We start from the raw sequence: 23,860 nt of genomic DNA on the forward strand, positions 1-23,860 counted from the left end.
AGCAGGCCAGCAGGGATTCAGACCTCTGGCCAAAAGGGTGGGATGGGATTTCTGCAGAGGCGCCAGGGAGCTGGAGGACCTCTCTCTCCTTCTCTGCTGACTGAGGTGTGTTCCACAAAACGCTGCATTTTAATTCTGCAGTTACCCAGAGCTGCACGACCAACTCTGGAGCTTTGCAGACACAAAGACACAAACCCTGCTCCTGGCACCACCTCCCTCCGTGGTTAAACTCTGAAGCCACGTGCAGGGAGAGAAGTTTTCTCAACCCCTTCCAAGAACATCAATAAAGCAGTCCTAGTTATGAACTTCATTCACCTTGGTGCTCATTAAATCACAGCTGTTTCCCCTTGATGCTGTGTCAGATCAGACACCACTGAACCTGCCTCTCTCTCTGTGGGTACACAAATATGCTTTTCCCTTTGTCCTGCAAAACAAACTCCTAACAGAAAAGTGTTTATATTAAAACTAAATGGAATTAAATGCCAATTAACAGTTAATAATAGTCTAAAGATAACAGTTCAGATCTATTTAATCCCATAATAAACTGACTGCAGAGCTGACTTTGGTTAGGTTTCAGCTTTTGTTTTGACTCAGAAAGAAACTACCAGTTGATTAAAAAACCTGTCTTAAGTATGAACACCACAACTGAAAATTCTCTTGAGCTTCCCTCCCTGCTCACAAGGAGGCCAACACACCTCAGTTCCTGCATGCATGAGGAAGGTTTTTGGAGGTTTTACACGTATTTATTATTAACATCTTCTTTAAGAAAAGAAGATGGACTTTTTTCCTACTTCTCTATCCCTTCATAAACTCTTTGGATCGCAGATAACAGAACATATTTAGCCTACACGAAATGAAATACTGTTCAGTTTGGATCATATAAAGCTATTTTTCACTGAAAGGAATATGTTTGTTTTCAAAGCTGTCTGAAAGACAGACAACAACTGAAGGTATAAAACCAGGTAAAACACACACATCATAACTAACATCATTCACTGCATTTTGTGCCCACATTCTTGCTAGAGTGAGACTACTTCTTGCAGCCCCTCTTGCAACAGGAGTAAAAATAGAGCAATTTTGAGGGTTAAATCAGAAACAACAGCTTAACATTTATTTTTATATTTGTCTGTTCCTATATGCCTTTTTTGAACAGTTTAATACCCTTTAGAAGCTCAAAAAAAATTGTTCTGCCAAAAAGAAAGGCTTAAGCATTTTTAGAAGTACTGGATATACTAAGGCTTCAAACCAGAGTGTTTGCCTGTACTTGAGGCTTCTCTCTATGAAGACCAAAGCTCTGTAATTCTCAAAAAAAGCAGCAACTGATCCTGTAGTGAAGGCTGAGCTCTACCATAGCCTGGCACATCCTATTTCAGTTCTTTGCTAAAATGCATTGAATAATACATAATGGAAAAATACAAGTGTTGTAACTTAATCTGGGCTGTAAATCCCTGCTCCAGACACACATCTCTCCTCCACCACCCCAGTGAACATACAAGTGACAGATGAGGAAGAACAGCTTCCACGGCAGACTGGTAACACTTTTGTGTCACTTACAATGCTTAGATTATTTGAAAAAAAAATTACTTTTTATTTAATCTCAGAAGAAAAACTCAATACAGTTTAGAAAAGGAAAAACTGGAAGTAATTTAAGAAGGTAGCAAAGTTCCCTGCAGCAGTCCTTGGCATGGACAGCACTTAAAAATGGGTGAAAAGCTACAGCCATTCAAGGAGAAATGAGTTTCATTTTGTTTGAAGTAGAAATTCCCTACACCAGCTAAGCAAACATCCTCATCCCTTTAATAACCCAAATACTTGAAGCCAAAGTAACAAAGCAAACAAACATTTTCAACAATGTTGCTTCATTTCATAGCATTGTCATGTCTGGGGCGCCCAGAATTTTCTGGGGAGCACTAGGAAGTATTATTTCCTATTTTGCACCAGTGAAGAATCTAGAAATAAAATTTTAGACCCATGAGAAGGTCCACATAACTTGTCTCCAAACATACAAACTTCACCAAGTGTACAGAACTACTACACAGCCATTTGAACAGTCATTTAATCATAGAAAGTGTTGGACATGTCAGAAAAAGAAAGCAGGAGTCATTAAAAAAAAATCAGATTTAACCCTAAAACATGCACAAAAATTAAAAGATAAAGAATTTATTAATGACAGGGGTGATGATGCAAAAATAAAAACTAACCACTGAAAAGAAAATGTTTTGGAAAAATCTTTGCAGAGCACCATACAGTACCAAATTCTTCCCAAACTGACATCCACAGTGCCTTGCTAAGAACCTTTTCCATTCTCTTAAATGCAGCACTAACTCTTCCTACTATAAATATCAGATATCCATGGATATCCTTCAGGTATCCAGAAACAATAACAGTGTTGCTGTCAGTGATAATAGGCTAGCATTAATATACAAAAAAATGGAATTTTATTTCCATTATGAAATTTTATGAATATTGTGTCTAAATAATTGTGGCTACAAAAACTGGACTTCAGTATTTTCTTTTTTAAAAAGACAAAATGGGTGCAATAAAAATAAAAAATTCTATATCCCAATATTTAAGACCTGTCATTTGGTTATACAGCAACAGATAAATCAAGAGATACTAAAAATGTCAGAAGTTAAGCTATCCCCCTTATTTTCCTCAAACTAGTTTTAGTCAAATTCTCATTTTAAAATTGTTCAGTTACTCCCTTTGCTGAGTGCAGTATGTTTTGAATCTGACATTTCCCCAACCCCCACAAGAGGAAATCCCATCACCAAAAGGGTAAATTCATTCTCTAGAAGTGACTGTATCCGAAAAGATCAAACTGTCCTTTTGGTCCACTGGGCTTTTGGGGTGAGGAAGAGTGAAATGCCTAAAATTTACAGCGTCAGTAAACAAAACCAACTGAGGTGTACATTAAATGGCTCACTAGAGCACATAACACTGCAGAGAAATGGGATTTTACAAGGATACAGAGGAGTAGGTTTTCCATATTTGAAGAGTCAGCCAAAAGGGATGGGGGAACAAGAGCAGACAGTCATGGCATGAAGCAATAGGAATGTCACATGAAAATATCTGAGGTTTACTATGCTGATTTGCAATTTTTTATTCATGAGCTAGATATTGTTACAATGGAAATATCTGCCTATAATTTTCTTTAGTGCAGTTGAAGCTCTTCAAAAAGAAGAAAGTGGGGGAAGAGAATTGTATGTCAGAGAAGGAGAATAAGAATGCAGAGCCTGTGTTTAAGATAACATCTGTGGTCTCAATAAAATATGTAAACCAACTTGCTATGGCTCATTGTGATCTCATTGTGATCTAGCCATGCCAACACATTGTCTTCAAGGGACTGTCAACAGAGCAACGTGAAGAAACTTATTGATTAAAAAAAAGAAAATACTCATTTCCAAAAAATGTCTGGTTTTTATGAAGCTGAAGATTAGAAACTGCCTCACATTACCTATTACTCACACAAAACACTACTGCTGAATTGGAAAAGTCAAAGCAAACAGAGATTGCAATAAATTAATTAAAGCTATTTTAGGTTCCCCTCTGCCCTGGAAGCCTGTGCAGGAGCAGCAAGGTGTGTCTGTAAAGAACCTCACACCTCAGGCACCATGGGAGATGAGGAAGAGAGTGAAAATGAAAGGTGTCCTCTGGAATCCAACTCAGTCTCAAATGCTTTAAGGCTTCTGACACTCAGGAAACCCAGAAGCCTGAGCTGCTGAGGGCTGTGAAGTCCCACATGGGCAGAAAACATTTTTATTTCATTTTCACTGCTACACTTTTATTGATTTACTGTAGGTTTGAACAGATACATTTCTTTTGATATTACTCAACCAACCAGTATCAAAATATCTAATTGAAGGTGTTGTATATGTGTATCAAATCCACATTTGTGCAGACTGACAGAAAGAAGTAAAAGCTTCCCTTGCTCTGGGCTTACATGAATTGCTGCAGTTGAATCTTGACTGTTTCTTCACTGTTTTTAGTAGAAGCACAGAACTGACATCAGTGAAACAATGGAAACATTGAATGGGAAGGATGAACAGGTGACATCCATTTTTCCTTCAGAGTCTTCAGTTAAAGAGAACATTTTGTTTCTTCAGGGAACAGCTGACATGGCTGATGAGTCTGTGGTGGGTCACAAAAGGTGGCATTGGCCATTGGGGAATACAGAATGACCAGGATCATCACCAAATATTGATATAATTACTACATATAATGGAAAAACCTGAAAGGTTTAGAATTTCATGACACCCTCTAGGTGGCCCTGGGATTGACATCTCCTTGAAGAAGAGATTTGAAGAAGAACATGAAGAGGAAATCACTGTTAGGGAAATACTGTCCAGCCCTCAGTAGAAACAACCAGAGTGCATCTCATAGAGAGTCCAGAGATCTAGCCTTATCTAGAGAAGTCAAGCAACCATTAATCCCTAAATTTAAAAACATTTTTAAGCTTTTATTTATCCTGGTTGATAGGATTTTTTAAAAAATAAATAACTTTGTGTACTAACACAGAGAAACTAGTCTAAGAGCTGAGCTCCACAAGAGGCTGGATGAATCATTATTAAAATTAAATCTTGGTGATAGTCCTGCATAAACACACATCCTCATCTATGACCTCCAAAAAGCCTCCAGGGCAGCTGCATCACTGGAACTGAGACAGGATGCACAGCTCAGACACCAAGGTACCCCAGACTCTCACCCCACAACAGCAACCACACACAACCTCTGCCACCTCCATTCCAGCTCCAAGAATTTTACAGATTTAACCCCTTTATCATCTCAAATGTCCTGATAACAGATCATCCAGAGCTCAGAACACATGCTATGGTTTTCTTGAAAACATTGAGTATCTACCAAACCTAGGTTATTTACACATAATAATAGAATTCAGGTGACTTAAAATATTAATTGGCAATTTGTGGAAATATGTACTGTTGAAAACAAAATTAAAGATATGCAGTTTTGTCTTCTAATTATATTCCTTCCTTTAGTCTGTTATATTTTACATATTTTTTTATATTGCTCATACAACAATGGATTTGCTGTTTCTGGAAAAACATGTAAGTGCATCTTCTTTCAGCTCATGACAGCACACTGAGTTATCCTGTCATCTCACCTGAGATGGAAAAACACCCTACCACCAGTTTTTTATGTAAAGGTTAAGATACATGTGCTCTCAAGCTCATTCTATTAAACTTTTTTTCCCTGATTAATGGTTAACTGGCAATAAGTTTGCACTTTTTTAGTGATATTTATTGCAGATTACAAGCATCATGCTGAGAAGCACATATGCAATAAGGTTTATTTCTATTTTCATGCTATTCCTTGCCAAAAACACACGGTGAAACCCATCTGTTGTATTTCCCTTCTGAGGTTAGACAAGAAAAGGAGATTATACACAGCACTCTGTCACTGCAAACAATATTGATTAAAGCAGAGCTTGGAGATGGAATCCAAAGTGCTTACTCAGAGCAGGCATTCTGCCTCATTGATGCACACAGATGAAAATGTATATAAAATATGACATAATTGAAGAAATAATGGCATGGGGAATGCAGCTCTGGAGTCTGAGTTAAGGACCAAAGTAGGAGCTGAATTATCAGAGAATTGTTTCTGTACATTTGCTCACATGTACCTTCAAACATGCAATTTTTTTGTACCACTGTGTTTTTTTTTTTTCATTTGTGCCAATTTAATAAATGAAGTCTCTATCTGAAAAACTGAGGAATACTCGGGAGCCCTTCTTTTGTGCCTGGAATAAAGGATGCAAGTGCTCTGATAGGCAATGCACACTGCATTGTTTTTCACTTTCTCACAGAAAACAGACACTGTCCCTCTTTGCAGATGGCCAGCCTTCACAATGTTTTAACTGTACTCATTTCCTCATTCAAGACACAAGAAATGTTCTTCCTTTTCTCTGTCAAGTAAATTCATGCAACACATAATTCAATGCTAATTTAGTGTGTGAAGGAGCATAAGTAATGAGGATGTTGGTAAAATCAGCTGAGATGATGCAAGTGGATTCTGATACACGGAGGAAGAAAGGGCACCAAAATATCAGAGATAAATGGGAACAAAAATATCTGATACACAACTTACTCTAAAGGGAACAGGGGTAGGCAGGCACACAAGAATGGCTTTATGTTGACAGGGAAAGTATTTCAGAATTGGAGACATTCTTGTATTTAGGAATGTTTGGGCATAGAAACCAGAACTGAAGCCTGCAATTGTACCCCCCAGACAAGAGACTGAGCTCCAAGAGAAAATTAATGCATAACATACAAGGATATAAATTAAAATATAAAGCAGTTCAGCTTCAACACCAAATTTTGAAAAGTTGTTTGCAGTATGGACACAGAGATCAACAGAACTGTACAACTTCAGTACACAGGCATAAAACCACAACATATTTTTCTGTGCCCCTCTCTGCACATGGCTTTTAAGGAGTGTTGCATTCAGAGCTCCAGAAACTAATGTCCTCAATATTAAAAATACTGCACAGTGGACAGCCTGAGATACATTTCAGCTTCTAAATGCTCTCTCATCAGGAATGAGTGACTTTTATTGTAAAGATACAGAAACAGAGCCAACAGGGTAGGATTCAAGAATAACAGCTCTCCCATCTAAACCTCAGATCCAGGGAAGTTGATCTGAATCCTCTTGAAGCTCAGATCCTTCCTACCACCTGAAGAACCTAAAGGAGGCGTGTTATCCAAAGTATAAGTTCCTTTGCATTTGACTAGAAATGAGAGAAACTTCCAGATCATGTCATCTCAAGGAAAACCTTAGACAATTTATAGATGACCTTTCTTCTTCCACTCATGATCTCGCTGGCTTAACTGTGGCTCATCACATTGCTGCAAAACTCAGGCACAGAACTCTGAATTCAGGCCAGAAATGAAAAGTTTATCCAGCAAATCTCCACAGCATTTGTTAAACCTTCTTCTGTGGATGGGAGTTAAAAGGTTCTGTGCCCAAGGGTGCTCAGGTAGTGCCACCTCACTGCCTCAGCCACTGCCAAGGGTAGTGCAAACAGTAACATGGCTGTGGCAATGCAGACATCAGCATCAACAGCATCTTGGTAGACCCCAAAATTTTGTATTAGTGTAATATTTCAATATTACAAAATTTTGTTCTAGTGAAATATTTCAATATTACAAAATTTTGAATTAGTGAAATATTTCAATATTACAAAATTTTGCATCAGTGTAATATTTCAGTGTGTATTAGTGTAATATTATCAACAACGAATTTTCAACCAATTTTGTATTAGTGTAATATTTCAACAACCTGAGAGATTACATTTCAATAAACCAGAAAGTTACTCACTGGCTGGGGAGGAGGTTCCTTTAAGTAGGAATGTTTGTTTTAATTTATTTGACTCTCAAGTTCAACAAAAAGTTTCCTGTTATCACATAGATGTTTGAGGGAAGGCCAAAGCAAACAGCTTTAACAGCTTCATTCTATGCATCTTCACATCTCTCTGTAGCTCTCTATTACTTCTTGGACTGACATTAAAGGCTCCATCAGAAATGCCAAAGTTTGCCAGACATTTCCCCATTCTTTCCTCAACTTTATCAGTGCAGTAGAAAGATGTTCTTCAAAAAAAAAAAAAAAAACCACAAATCAACACAATACTGTATTTGCACAGCCCACAGACACATCATGTAGAATTTACACATTTAGGGGTATAAAGAATGCTTGGCACAGACACAGAGTTGTAATTGAGACCATCCCCAGGACTAATAAACTGTTCTAGAAGTGACACATCACCCCCTTTTATTTGTAGATTCCTGTTAGTTAATATCTGCTAGTTAATGTTTGCATCACTGCCCTTATTTTGGGGCAGATCCCCAGTTCAACGCAATTTACTGGTAATTACATTTTCATTTTTTTTTCTGGGGATAAATCTCATCTTAGTGAAGCTATACCTGCCTTATCTAGTGCCCAAACCTCTGGCTGTGTAGAAAGATCACTTCCATAATGTACTGGATGCAGTCCAAACCTGAGAAATTACTTCTATGTACTCACTCTATGTACCCACTCTCAAACATGTTGGAAATCATGGAGAAGTGCAGTAAAGTGGTTCTGGTAACTGTGTTACTAAAGCAATAAAATCAACACAGTATTTTTACTATTTGTTTAGTAACAGAACTTGACAAATGTAGAGCATTTTAACAGCAAACTAAAATCCACTTATATTTTTATTGCTCCTGCTTAAAAATAAGAAATAAAAGACACCACTCATAAAATTCTTGTAATTAGACATAAGTTTTTTTCATTTTTTGGATGTAGTTCATATAACTGCTGCTACAAGTTAGACAATTCATGAGATAATATTTAAATTAAAAAAATAAAAAAATAAAAAAATTTTAAAAAAGCCCTGTACTAACAGAACCAGTTTGTTTTTAAGAACGTTTTGCATTCCTGTGCACTGGCAGCAGAAATGTATCTGTGGTTTTCATCTGGAAACTCCCGAGGATGAAGGAATCTGTCCTTTATGCATGATAAAATCTCGTGACACAGCAAAATATTGCTGCTGCAGTGTCCTCAAGGTACGCCCTTCGGAGAGTCCTGTGTGCTCACTCACCACTGCTGCAATAATCCATTAGGTAAAAATCATTTACATGCACAAAAACAGCTCAGCTGCTGAATCATGAAGTGTGTAATAATTATGTGCTATAGCTTTTTAGCTTGATAATGCTATTATTTTTCTTTCAAATTTGCTCTGTAAATATGTTTCAATTATTCCTTTATACAGACAGTTGCTTGAATAGGCAAATAATTAAACACTAAGTAACACCGTTCTATAATAACTTGTAGGGGGTTTTATTAAACTATACGTAGACTTTTCACCTTGCTATAAAACCAGCAATGAGTTAAGCCTCAGACAGATGAGTGTTATCATCCTTTCACACATCAGGAAACAACTACAGGGAGAAATTGCTGCCACAAGGACTCTGAGCACAGCTGGCTGCTCCTTGTTCTGATCTCCTGGACCTCTAATCACACACCACACCTCTCGTAGGGATCTGCTCACAGATGTGTTACATGAATCAATCCCATGTTGTGCATTACTGCAAGTACAAGGAGCTACTTTTTATTTTGTTTATATCCTGCTTCTCTGTCTTTGAATATTTCAGCCATTCTGAGCTGGACAAAAAAAACAAAAAACAAAAAACAAAAAAAAAACCCAAAAAAACAACAAAAAACCCCCCAAAACCCCAAAAAAACAAACAACAAAACCAAACAAATAAAAAAAAACCCACCCAAACCCCTGAACCTGTAACCTGAACCCTGAACCCCTGAATCTGTAAAATTAATCTTTTTTTACAACACCTATAGAATGGATATTTGAATTTGTGATTATTTCTTGTGCTGCCAGGGCTAATGGGGAAGAATGAGAAATGCACAGCAGCAGGTACCTGAGGCTGCAGACACTGAAGTGCTGGGTTATGGACTGTGCACTACAGGTGGGCAGTGCAGCTCTAATTTCTGACTCTAATAATGAGGCTGGAAGCCTCAAAGAACTGAAGGACCCTCCAAAGTTCTACTAAGTTTGGGCAAGGAAGATAGAAGCCTTCCACAACCAAGGGTGCAAGAAAAGCTTGTCATGGGTTCAAACCATAGATTTTTCTTGCTAAATAGTGCTTGGTTTGTTGGTTTTTTTTTCCCTGCTGCTAAGATTCAGGAAAAGAACAGTGAGAAAAAGAAGATGAAAAAAGGGCAAGACTTGTATTTCAGAATCTCTCCCTGCCACCAGCAATTTGCCATTGAAGAGCTCTATCAATCAGAATTGTTTCAGCAAACCCAGTGGATTTTTCTTCCACAAACCTATTCACTCTTTCAACCTTTGTGAAAATTCAGTAACCTAAAATATCCTACAGTAGAGCTTCATAACTCACCTGATGTGTGGAGAAATGTTTCCTACACCTACATGCAGCAGTTTCACTTGGTGCCTGCTGGTTATGGCTTTGAGAATGGAAACAGGTTTGCAAAGATCACAGGAGAGGGGTTCTGGACTCCTGTGCAGGAAGCAGGACACTGTTTTCAGTCCTAGGGCTGAAGAGAATATTTTAAGTGCTATACTTCCATTAAAGTAGGTCAAAATCTTCTTCTTTATTCCCAGAAAGGGACTTGATGTTCTGAGTATCAATAGCATAGAGTGCAGTTCTGAGGCAGGTACTTTTCAGACGCAGCTCATCAAGACTTTTGCAAGGAGAAATGTTAGTGCTCCCCGCTCCTGCTTGCCAGCTGGATCCACACACAGCCATGGAGAAGATCACAAACTTCAGGCAAGTCCTGAACTGCCTCCTGAAGGCACCTGCTTTCAGCTCCAACAGCCCTCACCAACCTCCCAGGTCTTTACAGGATGCCACTTGGGTACCCAAGGAAAGCACCTTCAAATCACATCAGCAAACCTAAAAAATCCTGAGTGCATAACTTATTTCTGTTAGGAGTTCTCATCTTTACACCACACCAGCAGTTTGAATTCTTGTGTCCCTCATTTGACTGGTGGAGGCCACAACAGAGAGCCCAACAGTGGCAAAGCAGGCTGCAGCTACAAGACCAATAATCAATCTGCTGTCAGCAATTTATGATTTAATTAAGATATCACGGCCATCGCTGTGTGACTGAAACACGAGGTTAGAATGGTCTCTCCCTTATTATGAAATACAGTAAAAAATATGAAAATTAGAACGAGAAGAAAATAAAGCAGCCAGAGAAAATGAGAGCTGAGGAGTTTCCTAATGACCTGATCCAGCTGACAGCTCACCATGCTTATGCTCAGTTGCTACACAAAGCTTTTATGGTATTTTGCAGTTTATTATCCAGCATAATAAAACTTCTGTAAATGCATTTTTTTCCACACCACTTCTGAATTGACTAACACCAAATTCAGTGAATGACACCCTGGTTTACCACGCAATCTTTTCTCCCACTATGTTTTCAACCAGACAAATGTTTTTAGAGAAGACACTGTCATATTTGAAAAACATAAAACTGGGGAGGATTATAGCCAAGCTTCACAGAAACTGAGTTCTGAAAACATCCCATCCAGCATACTCTAAATGTTTCCATCAAATTTCATGCCATTTCAAAAATATGCTAATCTCAAGCATTAATGGAACATCTTCAAATGGTGAGTGCATCTTAAAATAACCTTACCAACTGCTGAAACCTCAAGTCTACATACATTTTTGTCTTAGCAGCAGCTATGCTGATTCTCTTCTTGCTGATAACATCATATGACCAATATTATTCTTAAATAAACCCAGAAAGAAAAAGCTTTAGCTTACCCTTACCTTCTATGGAGGCCACACGAAAAACCTTTCAGCAAGTAAAACAGAACCAAACCAGTGTTGCTCAGTTGAGCTAAATATTAAAAGACATTTCTTTGTACTTGACTGTTGTTGTGGACAACATCTTTTACAACAAAAATAGCACCACAGGTCACAAAAGATTATGGAGCAGGTGCAGCCAAACACTCAACTAATGTTTGAAGGTAACTGGTTCAAGGACCTGGTATTTGAGGTGTCATGAAAGACAAAATATTGGCAGCAGTGTCAGCATCTCCTGTTTCTTAAATGGTCATCAGTAGATGAATATTGGAGCGGGGTTTTTTGAAATCAACTCCTTTTTTCCAGCTCACATTCTCTTACCAAATTCGTTTTTATTTTCTCAACCTATAATGCTTTAATGCTACTGAAAGGACATAATGTAATTGAAATGTAATTGATTAAAAAGGAAATACATCATTATTAGAAACCACAAAAAAAGCATTATGCATATATCAATATATCATACGCATTATGCATATATCAATGGGGGGAACAAGGTCATCTGGTTTTGGATGCAAAATCATTAGGCATTACTGCCAATCTACAACTCAGATTATAATCCTAATGTCAAGGATATGATGATATCTTGAATGTGCTTCTATGTATAATCCTAGCTTTCCCTTCCTCCCCCTGCTCTGTCCTTCACAGCCTAGGAATTCTGCATAGAATAACTTCTTTAGAACTTTACAGTTTCCAGTACTGTGTTTACTTAAAATATGAGGTTCCAGCAGTTTTGCCAAAAAAACTTTGTACCAATTTGTAAACTTCTTTACAGCAATTCGAATTTGTAAACCTCTTTACATCAACAGCAAAGTACCCCAGCTACATTAAGTATAAATTTATGGACTTTCTACAAATCATGAAAACTCTGCTTCTACTGTTTTATGAAGTCTTTATTTAAAAGACAATTTAAGGTTTATAAAAACACTGGCATCTGTAAACCTGGCAGCCTAAGTCAGGGTCTGTCCCATGCTTTACTTACATTTGAAAACTTACCAAAAAAATAAAAAAGCCACTTATACTGCAGAAAGAAGGGGGGAGTATTCAGCAGCCTTTTAAAAGTAACTGCAACTAATAAATCAACATCCTTTTATGCTGGATGTAATGTAGTTCAATTGTAACACCAAATTAAAGAAAGATTTTCAACAGAAAATACACCTCTGTGCTCCTATGGAGAAGAGCTGATAAGCCTTTAATTTCTGTACCTTGTGGCAGTTCTGGCCTATGGAATTGCTGCAAACAGGCAAAGAATTCCAGGAACCAGAGTCCAGCTTTGATAACACAACAAGCTCTGCCACACTCAGGCATCAAGAGGAAAAAAAAGAACAGACACAAACTGCATCCAGACAAAGAACTGCACAAGGGACACAAAAGACAGAATGGACACAAACATGAAGCAAATTAAAGATCACAGCTACTCCAAGACTGAGGAGTCAGGGGCAGGAATAACCTAACTACCTGTTTAAACATGATTTTTAAATTAAATATCTCATTTTTGGATACAAAATATTTGATTGCATTTTTGAGTGATCTATGTTGTGTATATATAGGCACATATACTCAAAAGGAGTGTTAAGAGATGCATGAAGCTATTAAAAATAAGTACTCCAAAAGGTAATAGTGGTTTCTTGTACGTGCCAGCAGGGCTCAATTAACACAATTATTGGTACAAATCTTTCCTGTTAAAATGAGCATTCATAACTGACTAGTGTAGAGTGAGGCTAGGCTGCCTCCTTTAACTTTGAACTCCATCTTCCTATCAGAAAGATCTGACAAATGTTATCAATGCAAAAGTATAAACCTGCCCGTAAGTTAAAGCAAGCTTCAGCTAAGTTACAAATCTGCCTTGTAAATAATTTTAAAAGAGAGCTTTAAAAACTGCATAAAATGCAAGGTTTTTATCTAGAAGAATCCAACCAACTTTAGCAAATATGTTTTCCAATTTGATGGAAATTTCCAGGAGGTACAAGCCAATCATCCCTCTGGAGCACTTTATGGCTCAGGAAGGACCACAGCTTGTATCCAACAAGCCTTTGGCACCACCAGTGGAGCTGACATGAAAACCTCATTGGTATTTCTTTTAAAAAGGATTAATCCACAACTTCAAGGTAGGGCAGGAGAGTTTTTCATGAGTGATCCTTTAGTAAAACTGTTAAATAATTTTAAACTGTGTGGAAAGCTATGATTTTTAGGAACTTATTTGCAGGTGCTTCCATTCATAAAAGGCTAATGCAAATAAAATCAGAGTGAATGGAACAGAGCTGAACATTAAATTTAAAAAATAACATTTAATGCTAATGAATTTCAGTGGAAATCCACTTGTGTATCACCAAGCAAAATAAAACATATCACAAAGAATAATTTAAGAAACATCAGAAAACCAGGAATGAAACAAAAATTATTTTATTCCCTCATCAGAAAAGAGAAGCAGAAAAACAAAGAAAATGAGACTCAGAATTGCAGGGGAAAAGGCAGCTAAAGATCATTTTTGACTGCAAGACCACACTATCAGATGCACCAGTGCCATCACCTTGGTACACCAGTGCCTTTCTGGAGCTGCTGTGAAGTTTCTTACACCAACTATTTCAGGATACAGTCATGTTGATGATTACTGTAATCACAAGGAACCTATAAAATCTCTGATTTGTTGTTAACACAGATAAAAGGAAGCACTAAAAAACTAAAACTAAAAAACTAAAACTAAAAAACTAAAAAATTCTTCACTGAAGGTTTGCAGCTCTGGAATGAACTTCCTTTCACTTCCCTCCATCAGCATCTTGGATGGGGGCAAAACTCATCTAATCATCTGACATTTTGAGAAGTTTCAAAGACTGACACACAAAATTAAACAGGAAAGGATTTTGTAAACTTTAAGATAATATTAACAAACATTTCAGAATTCTAGTGAAGGATTAGGTACCAAGGAAAGTTCAAACCAAGATAGTGTTCCTTTCAAAAACATCACAATTTAATTTTATTCAGATACGGCTGAGAAATAAGGGAAGAAGGAAGAAAACATGGTCTGGAGGTATGATACACTGCCTTTAGAAATATTTATTTTAGGGCAAGTTTCTCATGAGACCAGAGAGGAGGTGTCAAGGACATGAACAGCCCAGTGATGGGGCCACTCACCTCAAAGAGGAAAAACAGTCCAGAGTTTTAAATATCCTTCCAAAACTTACACACACAGGAGCACTGGAAACAGAGAAGCTTCAATTTCCCTTCCTGAGTCACTACTGAGCTTAGTTATCCCTTTTTTTTTTCCCCTGACACAGTGGTTGAGTTTGCATTACATAGACAGCAGGAAACAACACAGAAAGAGTAACAAACCTCCCTTCAAAACACTAATCAGCTTTGGATTGATGATAACCTGGAACAGAAAGTTTCCCTGTTCCTGGGAAGACATTTTCACCTATTGAGGAGCCCCTGTTAGGAGCAGTGCTTGGAGAATCAACTTGAAGGCTTCCTGCTCTAGGGAGGGAACATGATTTGGGTCTGGTGATAGACATCACTTCCTTCGCCAAGGAGTAATGAGGTGGCATTTCTTATTTCTGTCTGCAATATCTAAGCACCTTTCAGACAGATTTTCAAAGGAAGCCAGGCTCACCTAATTGTGTCTGTCCATCTACCCACTGGGCCCTCCATAATTAAATCTTTAACTCACCAGCAAATTTTAGCCAAAAGCTGCCAGTAGTCAAAGAGAATTAAAAGAAGGGCAGCAGATGAGAAGGCAGACACAAATTAGAGGCTGTGCCCTGGGAAAGGCTCCGGTAGGACATCAGCAGTAATCCCTTCTTCCATGACAGCTGCCAGTCTCCAGCCACGGCCTCATCAGCACACAGGCAGCTGTGAGAGGTGCTGGGACACGCTCTGCACACGAATTTCTGCAGCAAAGCACCTCTTTCTGTGCCTCCCTCTTTCTGCAGAACAGGCTCCAGCTGACCCGTGCTGCCTGTGAGCACAGGAGGCTTCTGCTCATTCCACATCTGCCTCCAAAAGAGCTCGTCCAGTTTGGGGATCCTGCCTTGTCTTTGTTTGAGGGTCCTGCATTTGTCACAAAATGCACACAAAACTGCTCAAATCTGCAAGAGGAAAGAAAATTCAGAAGGTCAGGACTTGGAGTAACCTGGCCTAGCAGAAGGTGTCCCTGCCCGTGGCAGAGGGGTTGGAATGAGATGATCATTAAGGTCCCTCCCAAGCCATTCTGTGATCTTGAAAGTGTGCGGTGTACTTGAATTTCACCCATGAAGTACAAAGGGATTTCAAGGTGCTGATGATTTTGGATGGGTTTTCAAGTACTGAGAAACCTGCCTTTCCTGTAACTCCTAACTTTGGGTGTCTGCATCGTTTTGCAGATCTGGACTGAAGCATGTTGCTAGGCGGCCAGCAACTGCCAGGCAACAAATCACAGCACACAGATTGAAGCCACGCTTACAATGCAATATATCGAGCATGTTTTATTGTTAAGAAATCAATAATCTGCATTGCCATAATAAAATGTAAAATGAGATTATGTTTTTCCCAGGGGGTAGGAAAAATAAGAATAAAAAAATCTGTAAATCATTTTTATTGCCTTTCCAAAGTAAAAGTTATACATTCATTTTTCAATCTGTTATAAAATCAAATTAATTTCCACTATTAATGAACAAAACCTCTCTCGTTGCACATGTAATTAAGAGTGATACTACTTCTTTCTGAGCTCCTTTTATTCATTGCCCCACCAAATTATTAAAAACAAAGCAGTTACTATGGTAACTAATTCATTCTCTGCATTATTATATTGTTTCTAAACATCAGTGTCGACTCATTCTGACTTACATGCCCTAAATTCCAGTTTGAAATTCTAAACTTCTGCCTTGTTTGTCAGAAAAGCCCTTTACAATCTATGCATTCATGCAGATAAGGATAGCTAGAGCGCAGCTGCTTTTGTTGATTGCAAGAAGAAGTAACTGTTACTAAATTATTTGAGTTTGATAAATTGATGATGCCTGCACGGAAGTGCAGGGCAGCACTCGGGGAACAAGCATGGGAGCCTGTGGAGCACTGCACAAACTGGCAAACATGACCATCTGCAGGTTAGCTAAACTAACAACAACAACCAAAACTGACTGGCAGATGTTGTGGAAATTAAGCAACACCTGCCTAAGTGGTATTTGATACCCAGGAAAAAACCACATGCGTGTGACTGATGCAATCTTCAAGACAGAAAGGAACAGCAGGGAACAAGAAATAGTGATAAAATTGCCTGGGAAAAAGTTTTCTTAGCACTTAATAAAACTTATTTCTTCAAATGTGCACTCCTTGACAAAAAGAGGCATTTATCGTGTATTTAATTAAAACTTATAATTATTCTTGATTACCTATTAGCAGGAGTCATAGTCTAATTGTATTTGAGTGTCATTATCTAGCACACAAGGAAACTTTCTGAAAAATACAGGTAGGATCAAAAGAATAAAGAGTCTTTACTCTTCATCTTTTGCTCTCCTACTGCCACTGCCTGTAATTTTTGTTGTGTTTTTTTGCTGTGTCTCCAGTTAATTGGCAGAATGAAAGGTTTGAAAATTCAGTGCATGGGAGGATACTTTGAAAAATAAGCATCAGGGGAAAGAGAAACATGAATAATTTTTAACAGCTAATTTCTGGCTTAAAAAAAAAATCCCAAATACATCTGCTCAAAGTCACAAGCAATTTAAATTTAGTTCTCACAGGAAAGGGAGAAAGAAGGAACCTTTTTATTTAGGTATCTGAGCAGGGCCACAAACCACTGCAGAGTTCTGCATCTCCAGTGGTATCAAAGGGTGTGTTCTCACCTGCAGCAAGTGCCAGGTATTTTCACAATTAGCAAAGCCTCGTGTTTTAAAGGAATTCCAAGAGTATTACAAGAGCCTGCTGCTATTTATATCCCAGAACATCTCTGACTGTTTTCTGTCGCAGAAAAAGAAGAGGCAGAGGCAGCTTTTTGTTTTTCTATCTGGTACCTGACTTCAGAAGAGCAACAAGACAAAACCCAGGTTTCCTAACTCCAAATGACCTGTCCATCAGACCACAATGCCTTCTCTAATGAGGAGGGACATCTCTGCTAGGTACTGCCTCCCTGGCAAAGCCTCCACGCAATTCCTCCTGTTCAAGGAGAGGAACCCTTCAAGTTCAGTATTGACCTCCTGGAATGAGGACACAAGGATGGAGCAGCAGAAGCCTCCAGCACTAAAAGACTGTCTCCACTTTTATTTTCTTGTTTCCACTTGCATAATCACACTCCCATCCTGACTGCACTAAGGGAGGAAACAGAACACAATCCTTTTTTTTGCATCTCAGACTGTACTTCCCTGAGGATGGGAACTGCCTCTGTGAAAGCTGAACATGACTGCTTTAATTAGATGACTACGTAAATTTTTCAGTATGTTTACCTAGACACTTAATCTTTGCACAGTTCAGTTTTCCAGAGCACAGTGCAAAGTAACATCAGAGCATCTTCCCTGACCCCAGGCAGAAATAAGCACATATTACCATCAAGTACTTCAGACTTCTAAAGCTTCTAAAATTTTTACCAGCCACGCATCTGCACAGTATAAAAGCTAAATATCTAGCCTGAAAATATTTTTATTAATAGAAGAAAAGGAGGAATAAATTCTCTGGAGATTATTCAGGAATTAGAGGATGATGTGTGTTTATATACTGGATTCTGACTCAAATATCTGATACTACAAATACAATTAATATAACCCTGTAAAACCAGTGTCATGCTGTATTATTTTCTGTATTTAACACTGTCTTTGGCACTAACATTAAGGGAAACTATTTTGATTTTACTGCAGTGTCAAGATGCAACTTTCTATATAGATCACAGCTGAACATAGCTGCTGTCATAACCAAGTGTATTTTATTTTAAGCGTATTTTATTTCAATATACCAATCAAAATGTGACAACACAGATAAAATGCATGATGCTGGACACCACAACATTGCAGTTTTTCTTTACAACATTCATAACGTAAATCAGTGACAAGAACATTTCAGAAAAATTTAAAAATCTCAGATTCTTTTTCTGTAGATTTTTTCCCCTCATATTTTCTTACTGAAGCAATGCTTTTCATTAGCAGCTACTATTTAGTGTCACTTAGAGGAAAAAGGGCTTCTAAGCCAATTCCCTTTTCATACAACTTGCTTTGTTACTGTAATACCTCTGCAACATTGCAGTACTTACTGGATGCCAACCCAAAGCCTGTCTAGGTGAAGACTGAGATGCAGGCTACTGCAGGAAGCCAAAAGAAAGCTAAAAACCACTTTGCACTGCAAATACTGATATAAAGGACAAAGCCAAAAACCAAACACAAGCCTGTGCATAAGCATTTCAATTCTAATTCTAATGAGATAAAGGATGCTTTTGCAGTAGGTTAATATAACCCATATATACAGATAATTTTCCTTTGGAAAGAGGCAAAACATCTCGTTATGTTGAGATTCCTGGTAGCACCATTTGTTATTTTATTATTTTAAAGTCAACTCATCTTAATCCTTAGAATATGCTCCCCATTCTCTGAAGGCAACTTTAATTCTCTGTATTACCACATGTTCAAAAATGCTTTCAAAGTTTTTACAAGCAAAATGCAGAAAAATACTGTTGAATGGTTAAAACATGCTTGTATGCAATGCACCAAAGTATGCATTTTTATGTTAAAACACTTGTAGCTGAATGTAAATTGGTTTACTTACAGAATATTCTTCTATAGGTTTTTCATAGAAAACTCTGCTTGCTTAAACACTTTCATTTGCTACACTTGAAAGATTTCATGGCTGTTCCTGCAGAAAGATTTTGGTAGCTTTAACTATCTAATTCCTAATTTAATTTATACTGGATTGCTACAGAGAAAAGGAATTTACTCCAGATCAAATCCTTATGTATTTGCCAAAGGCACTTAAGGTTAGAAAATCACATTTTTGCAAAGGTTAATTGGTACTTTATAAAGGAGCTACTTTGACTTAGGAAACAAATGGTAAAATATTAGGAATCTTTTAGCTCCCTCTGCTGCCCTAATCCTTCACTAAGCCACCCTCTAAGGTCTGTCAAAGACACCAAGAAATGAGGCAGCCCATTAATTCCTTTTTAAGAAACATTTGGAATATTAAGTATGCTCAGTACAAATATCAGTACACAGGAAGAAAACTCTATAAAGTACTGTTTGATTTACCATTGTCTGTGCATTTTATTATTTCCTTTCCTTCCCCAGTATCTGTAGCAAGTGAGACAATGAAGAACACGTTCAAATTTGGATGTTAAGAAAACTGTAGCTCTTGTTCTCCAAAGAACCTGACATCTGCAATTCCCACTTACAGAAAGAGCTAAGGGCCCTCACTGCCTGGAAACATTTATTCCTCCTTCCTCTCATTTACAGATCAACTTACCTTGTACAGACCAACTTGAGTAAAAAATCCTTTTGGAAATTCAGGGCAAGCCCAGACCTTGCCAAAGAAGGCCATCTTATTAATATAAGAAAACTCAACTGTCCCTGCAAGGGGTCAAATCCAGCTTACACCAACTAGACAGGATCCATCAATGGTCATGAAAAAACACTTGGTATTTGTCAACCTGGTACTTCCCACTAGTTAAAAAGCCAAGCTATTACATGCACAAAAAAAAGAAATCAGGAAAGTGAATGCATTTTTCTTTCAATTAAGTCACTCTTTATTACAAGGTTTCTCTATCAATTTGGGATGACAATCCAATTCTGATCTGATTTTCTTCCCTCTGCATTCCTCCTGGAACCATCAACATATTCCACATCAACTACAAACTGAAGATTCATCTTATTAAATCCCAAGCAGCAAAAAGAAGCTCTAAAAACACAGATGTTTCCTTATAAAGAAAGCAAGCCCAGGCCATATCCTTGAAATGAAACAATTCATTTATCATGCACTTTTACTGTCCTTCAGAGTGCATCACACTTGGGTATTTGCCAGTAATCAAACCTTCCCAAAGAAAGGCTGCCCTTCATAAAAGGAAAGATGAGAGATTTTATCTGAAATTTCAGAAATTCATTCCATTAATATGCACTCTCTTTTCCAATTTACGATCCTGGCCAACTCTTCATTTCTTAGGTAATAAAGCATCACTGTTAAAATAGCTAAAATCCATTGCAACTTTTCTGCTGGGCACTTTCTAAAAAGATGAAGCAACATGCATATAAAGAATAACATCAACACTAGTGCTGCACAAAAAAAAGAATAAATAAAAAAAAAGAAATTATTGTGTGAGCATTCTGAGTGATAAGATGCTTTTTGCTTGATCAAAACCAGACCAAAAAAAATCAAAAAACCAACAATCCACAACTGTCTGGGGACAGACAGGGTCTTCACAGACTTGTACTTGGCACATGTTGCAGTCTTTGCTGTGTAAATATCACATGAGGTGTTCTGGGAAGAAATCACCTCATTGGGAAAGTCCTCTCAATTTTCCAGTTACATTTCCAGCATTGTGCTCTACTTTAATCCCTAGTACCTGTGCAAACAAGCAAGAAGAAATGAGGGAAGCCCCTTTCCTCCTCCACCCCTGTTCCCTAAAGCTTGGAAACCCACCAAAAGCAGTGTATAATAAATATATAGTGCTCAAGCAGCTAAAGTAATGTACTTAAAAATAATCCACAGTGTTCACCAAGCCCCTTCACAGACAATTCAGACATTCCCCCTGCCTGCAGCCACCTTCTGTTTCTGCTTTATCTGTAGCACCCAGCAAATGCAGGAGGGGTCAGACAGCCCAAGGTAACTGCCAAGCAATGGTCAGTAAAACATACATGCATTTAATTAAGGATTTCTAGAACATAAGCAAATAAACAGCATTGTTTACAGTCTGTTACAATATAAAGCACAATAATACCTTAATTAGAGATAACAACTTTTCAAAATGCCAAAAACATTTTGAATTTTTCAAATTACCCACGAAATGAACACATTTTATTTTTGCACTGTGACACTTCCAACTGTTCTGCCAAATGTATACTACTATAATTATGCTTTGCAATCACCAGCAGCACCGGAGAGGGGGACAAAGAACAATATAATCAGTAACTAATTAATCTTTCACATGTCGTGGTACCATTTATCTCCAAGGGAAGAATCCTAAATGTTATATTACAAATTATTAAGTGAGTTTAATATTAGCATCTCAGAGTGCCTCGAATCATGTCCTTATGCCTAAGCATAATTCACAGATACTGGTGAAAGTTAGAAACCAGAATTTAATACCTGGCTTTTTTAAGGGACAACTTTCAATGGCAGAACATTGAAATGTGCAAAAAAAAATATATAATTGCAAACAGCTTTGGGATTAAAAGCAAATATTCAATTTTATATTTAAGAAATCATCAAAGGGAATCATAGGTACCTCAGAGACTCAATCATTTACTGAGCTACATTAAGCTTCATTATATTCAAGAATTCATTAAAAATATGTAGTTAGTAGTAGTTATCAAGTTACTGCAGCCTATTTTTAAGGGAACTTGCAATAGAAATAAAGTGCATCTTTAAGATATTCTCTTCTAAGGGAAGGTTCAAGAGAAGAAAGCAATGCACAAACTGATGGACAGAAAAGCTGACCAAGAAGATAAACCACCTATAATAGTTCCACAGCTCATTACATTCCCTAAGCTTTGCAAAACATCACACGTATTTCTATAATATAAAATATTTAGGTTGTGTCATGAAAGGCACATATATTAGAGAACAATTCTGCATACTTAATTTTTAAACCTGAACAGGACCATATGTAGAAAGAAAGCCATTATAAAACAAAGCAATCCCCCTAGTTTTTATCCCTTTTTACACTCTTTGAAATCATCATCAGGAAATGTGTTTACAAGCCTCAAAGAACATTTGAACATACAGACACAGAGCAGAGCACAGCTCCAACACTTGGGAGCCAAACTGGGCTCAAACTGGGTTCCCACAGCTAAAAAATGTCAGGCATGTTTCCATACCTGTTTTACCCCTTCTCCTCCTGATCATTTTCTGCCTGGCCTTCCCACTCTATTTTCCCAACCTGCCTATTTGGTAAATGGGATTAAGGAAGCAGAGAGGAGGCTAAAAAAAAACCCTTTTTTTTTCCCTACATCACTTTTGAAGTGCATCAATTCCCTCCACTGCATGGCCAAGCAGATTTTACCACAGAATGGATGCAGTGAATTGTGCAGGGCAGGGAAAAACAAGCCAGACAAAACAGCATCACTGGATGTGAGCACGAAGCCTGGGGCAGCCACTGCTATTCCAGTCCCAGTGGCTGCTGGTCTGTCACCTCTGTCCCTGGCAGTGTTCCCACATCGTCACAGACCTCTTGCCTCTCAGGTTGTTCTGTTGCTCAACACAATAAGCCCATAAGGAGGCTGAGATTGCACTGAGTGGGCTGAGCTGCCCTAACTGCTGGCTGCCATCAAAAGGGACAGGTTTGTCATTCTTCTTCACACCTTGCTGATTCAGCTGACTAACACAGGCCAAAAAAAAGAAAAGTTAATATTCTCCATTTTTTATTGAAGAGTTGGATACAGAAACTCTAGGATGGGGAAGTGAGGCTGGGAGCAAAGAGGGGCATGCACACTCCTAGGTCAGTTCTAGCTGATCTAAGAGCAGAGATGCACAGAAAGTGGGGCAGCCTTCCCAATTTCATCATCCTCTGCAGTCAGTTCCCCATTTCTCTGAGCAGGGCTCAGTCTCCAGTGAGCAGGTTCTGGCCCTTTGGCCGAGCAGTCCAGGTGGGACACAGTAACAGTCTGGACCTGGCACCCATGGGTGGGCTTGGCCAGTTTTGGAAGACTGACAAGGAGATTAATCACCCAAACCAAACGTGGAGCCTTTGATACTTGGATGAAAAGTCCCTTTCTCTGGCTGTGTTAGGCTAAACAGCCCCAGCAACCCCACTGAGCTTTTCCAACTGCCCCTTCCATGCCACTGCTCTGTCAGCTGAGCAGTGACCTGGACTGAGGAATTTTCCCAAATAGAAAATATGCCAACAAAAGGTTTTACTACGAGTCAGCTTCTCAGCGTAGCTCATGGTAGAGCCACACTCACCTTGGCCCAAAGAAAGGGGTAAAAAATCCACTGCCAGGGACTCTTCACACCACACAGCTGCTGGAAAAGGGTCTCAAGACCAACATGTGGAGGAGGCAAAGGTTTTACCCCCAGTTCACATCATTAGACATGCAGGGACCATGTGCCCACCAGTCTCCCATTGTGTCAAAAAGAAATTAACTATTCCCTTGCCTTTTAGTGAGAAACTAACATTTTAATATAAAAATTCATTTCGTCCAGACCATTCATGTATATTCTTAAAAACAGTACAACTTATCCCTCAAGCTGCTTTCATACCAGCCCTAAAAGCCCTTTTGGAGAAAAGAGCAGGATTATGCAATTTGTCATTTGTGACCTGAGGTAAAATGACAGACCCAAATGATTACAAGTCCTTTCACTAGAATTCACACTATTTTTATTAATACTCATTTAACATTTGAGGGTCTCCTGCAATTTTT

At 38.2% G+C, this 23,860-nt stretch overlaps 1 protein-coding gene across 3 annotated transcripts in view; it reads right to left on the reverse strand.

The window, feature by feature from the left end:
• CTBP1 (C-terminal binding protein 1) overlaps positions 1 to 23,860 on the reverse strand; it is a 238,051-nt gene that overhangs the window by 159,131 nt on the left and 55,060 nt on the right. The gene's annotated exons all lie outside the window — the stretch shown is intronic.

The sequence above is a fragment of the Motacilla alba genome, chromosome 4 (assembly GCF_015832195.1).
Source record: "Motacilla alba alba isolate MOTALB_02 chromosome 4, Motacilla_alba_V1.0_pri, whole genome shotgun sequence".
NCBI lineage: Eukaryota > Metazoa > Chordata > Aves > Passeriformes > Motacillidae > Motacilla > Motacilla alba.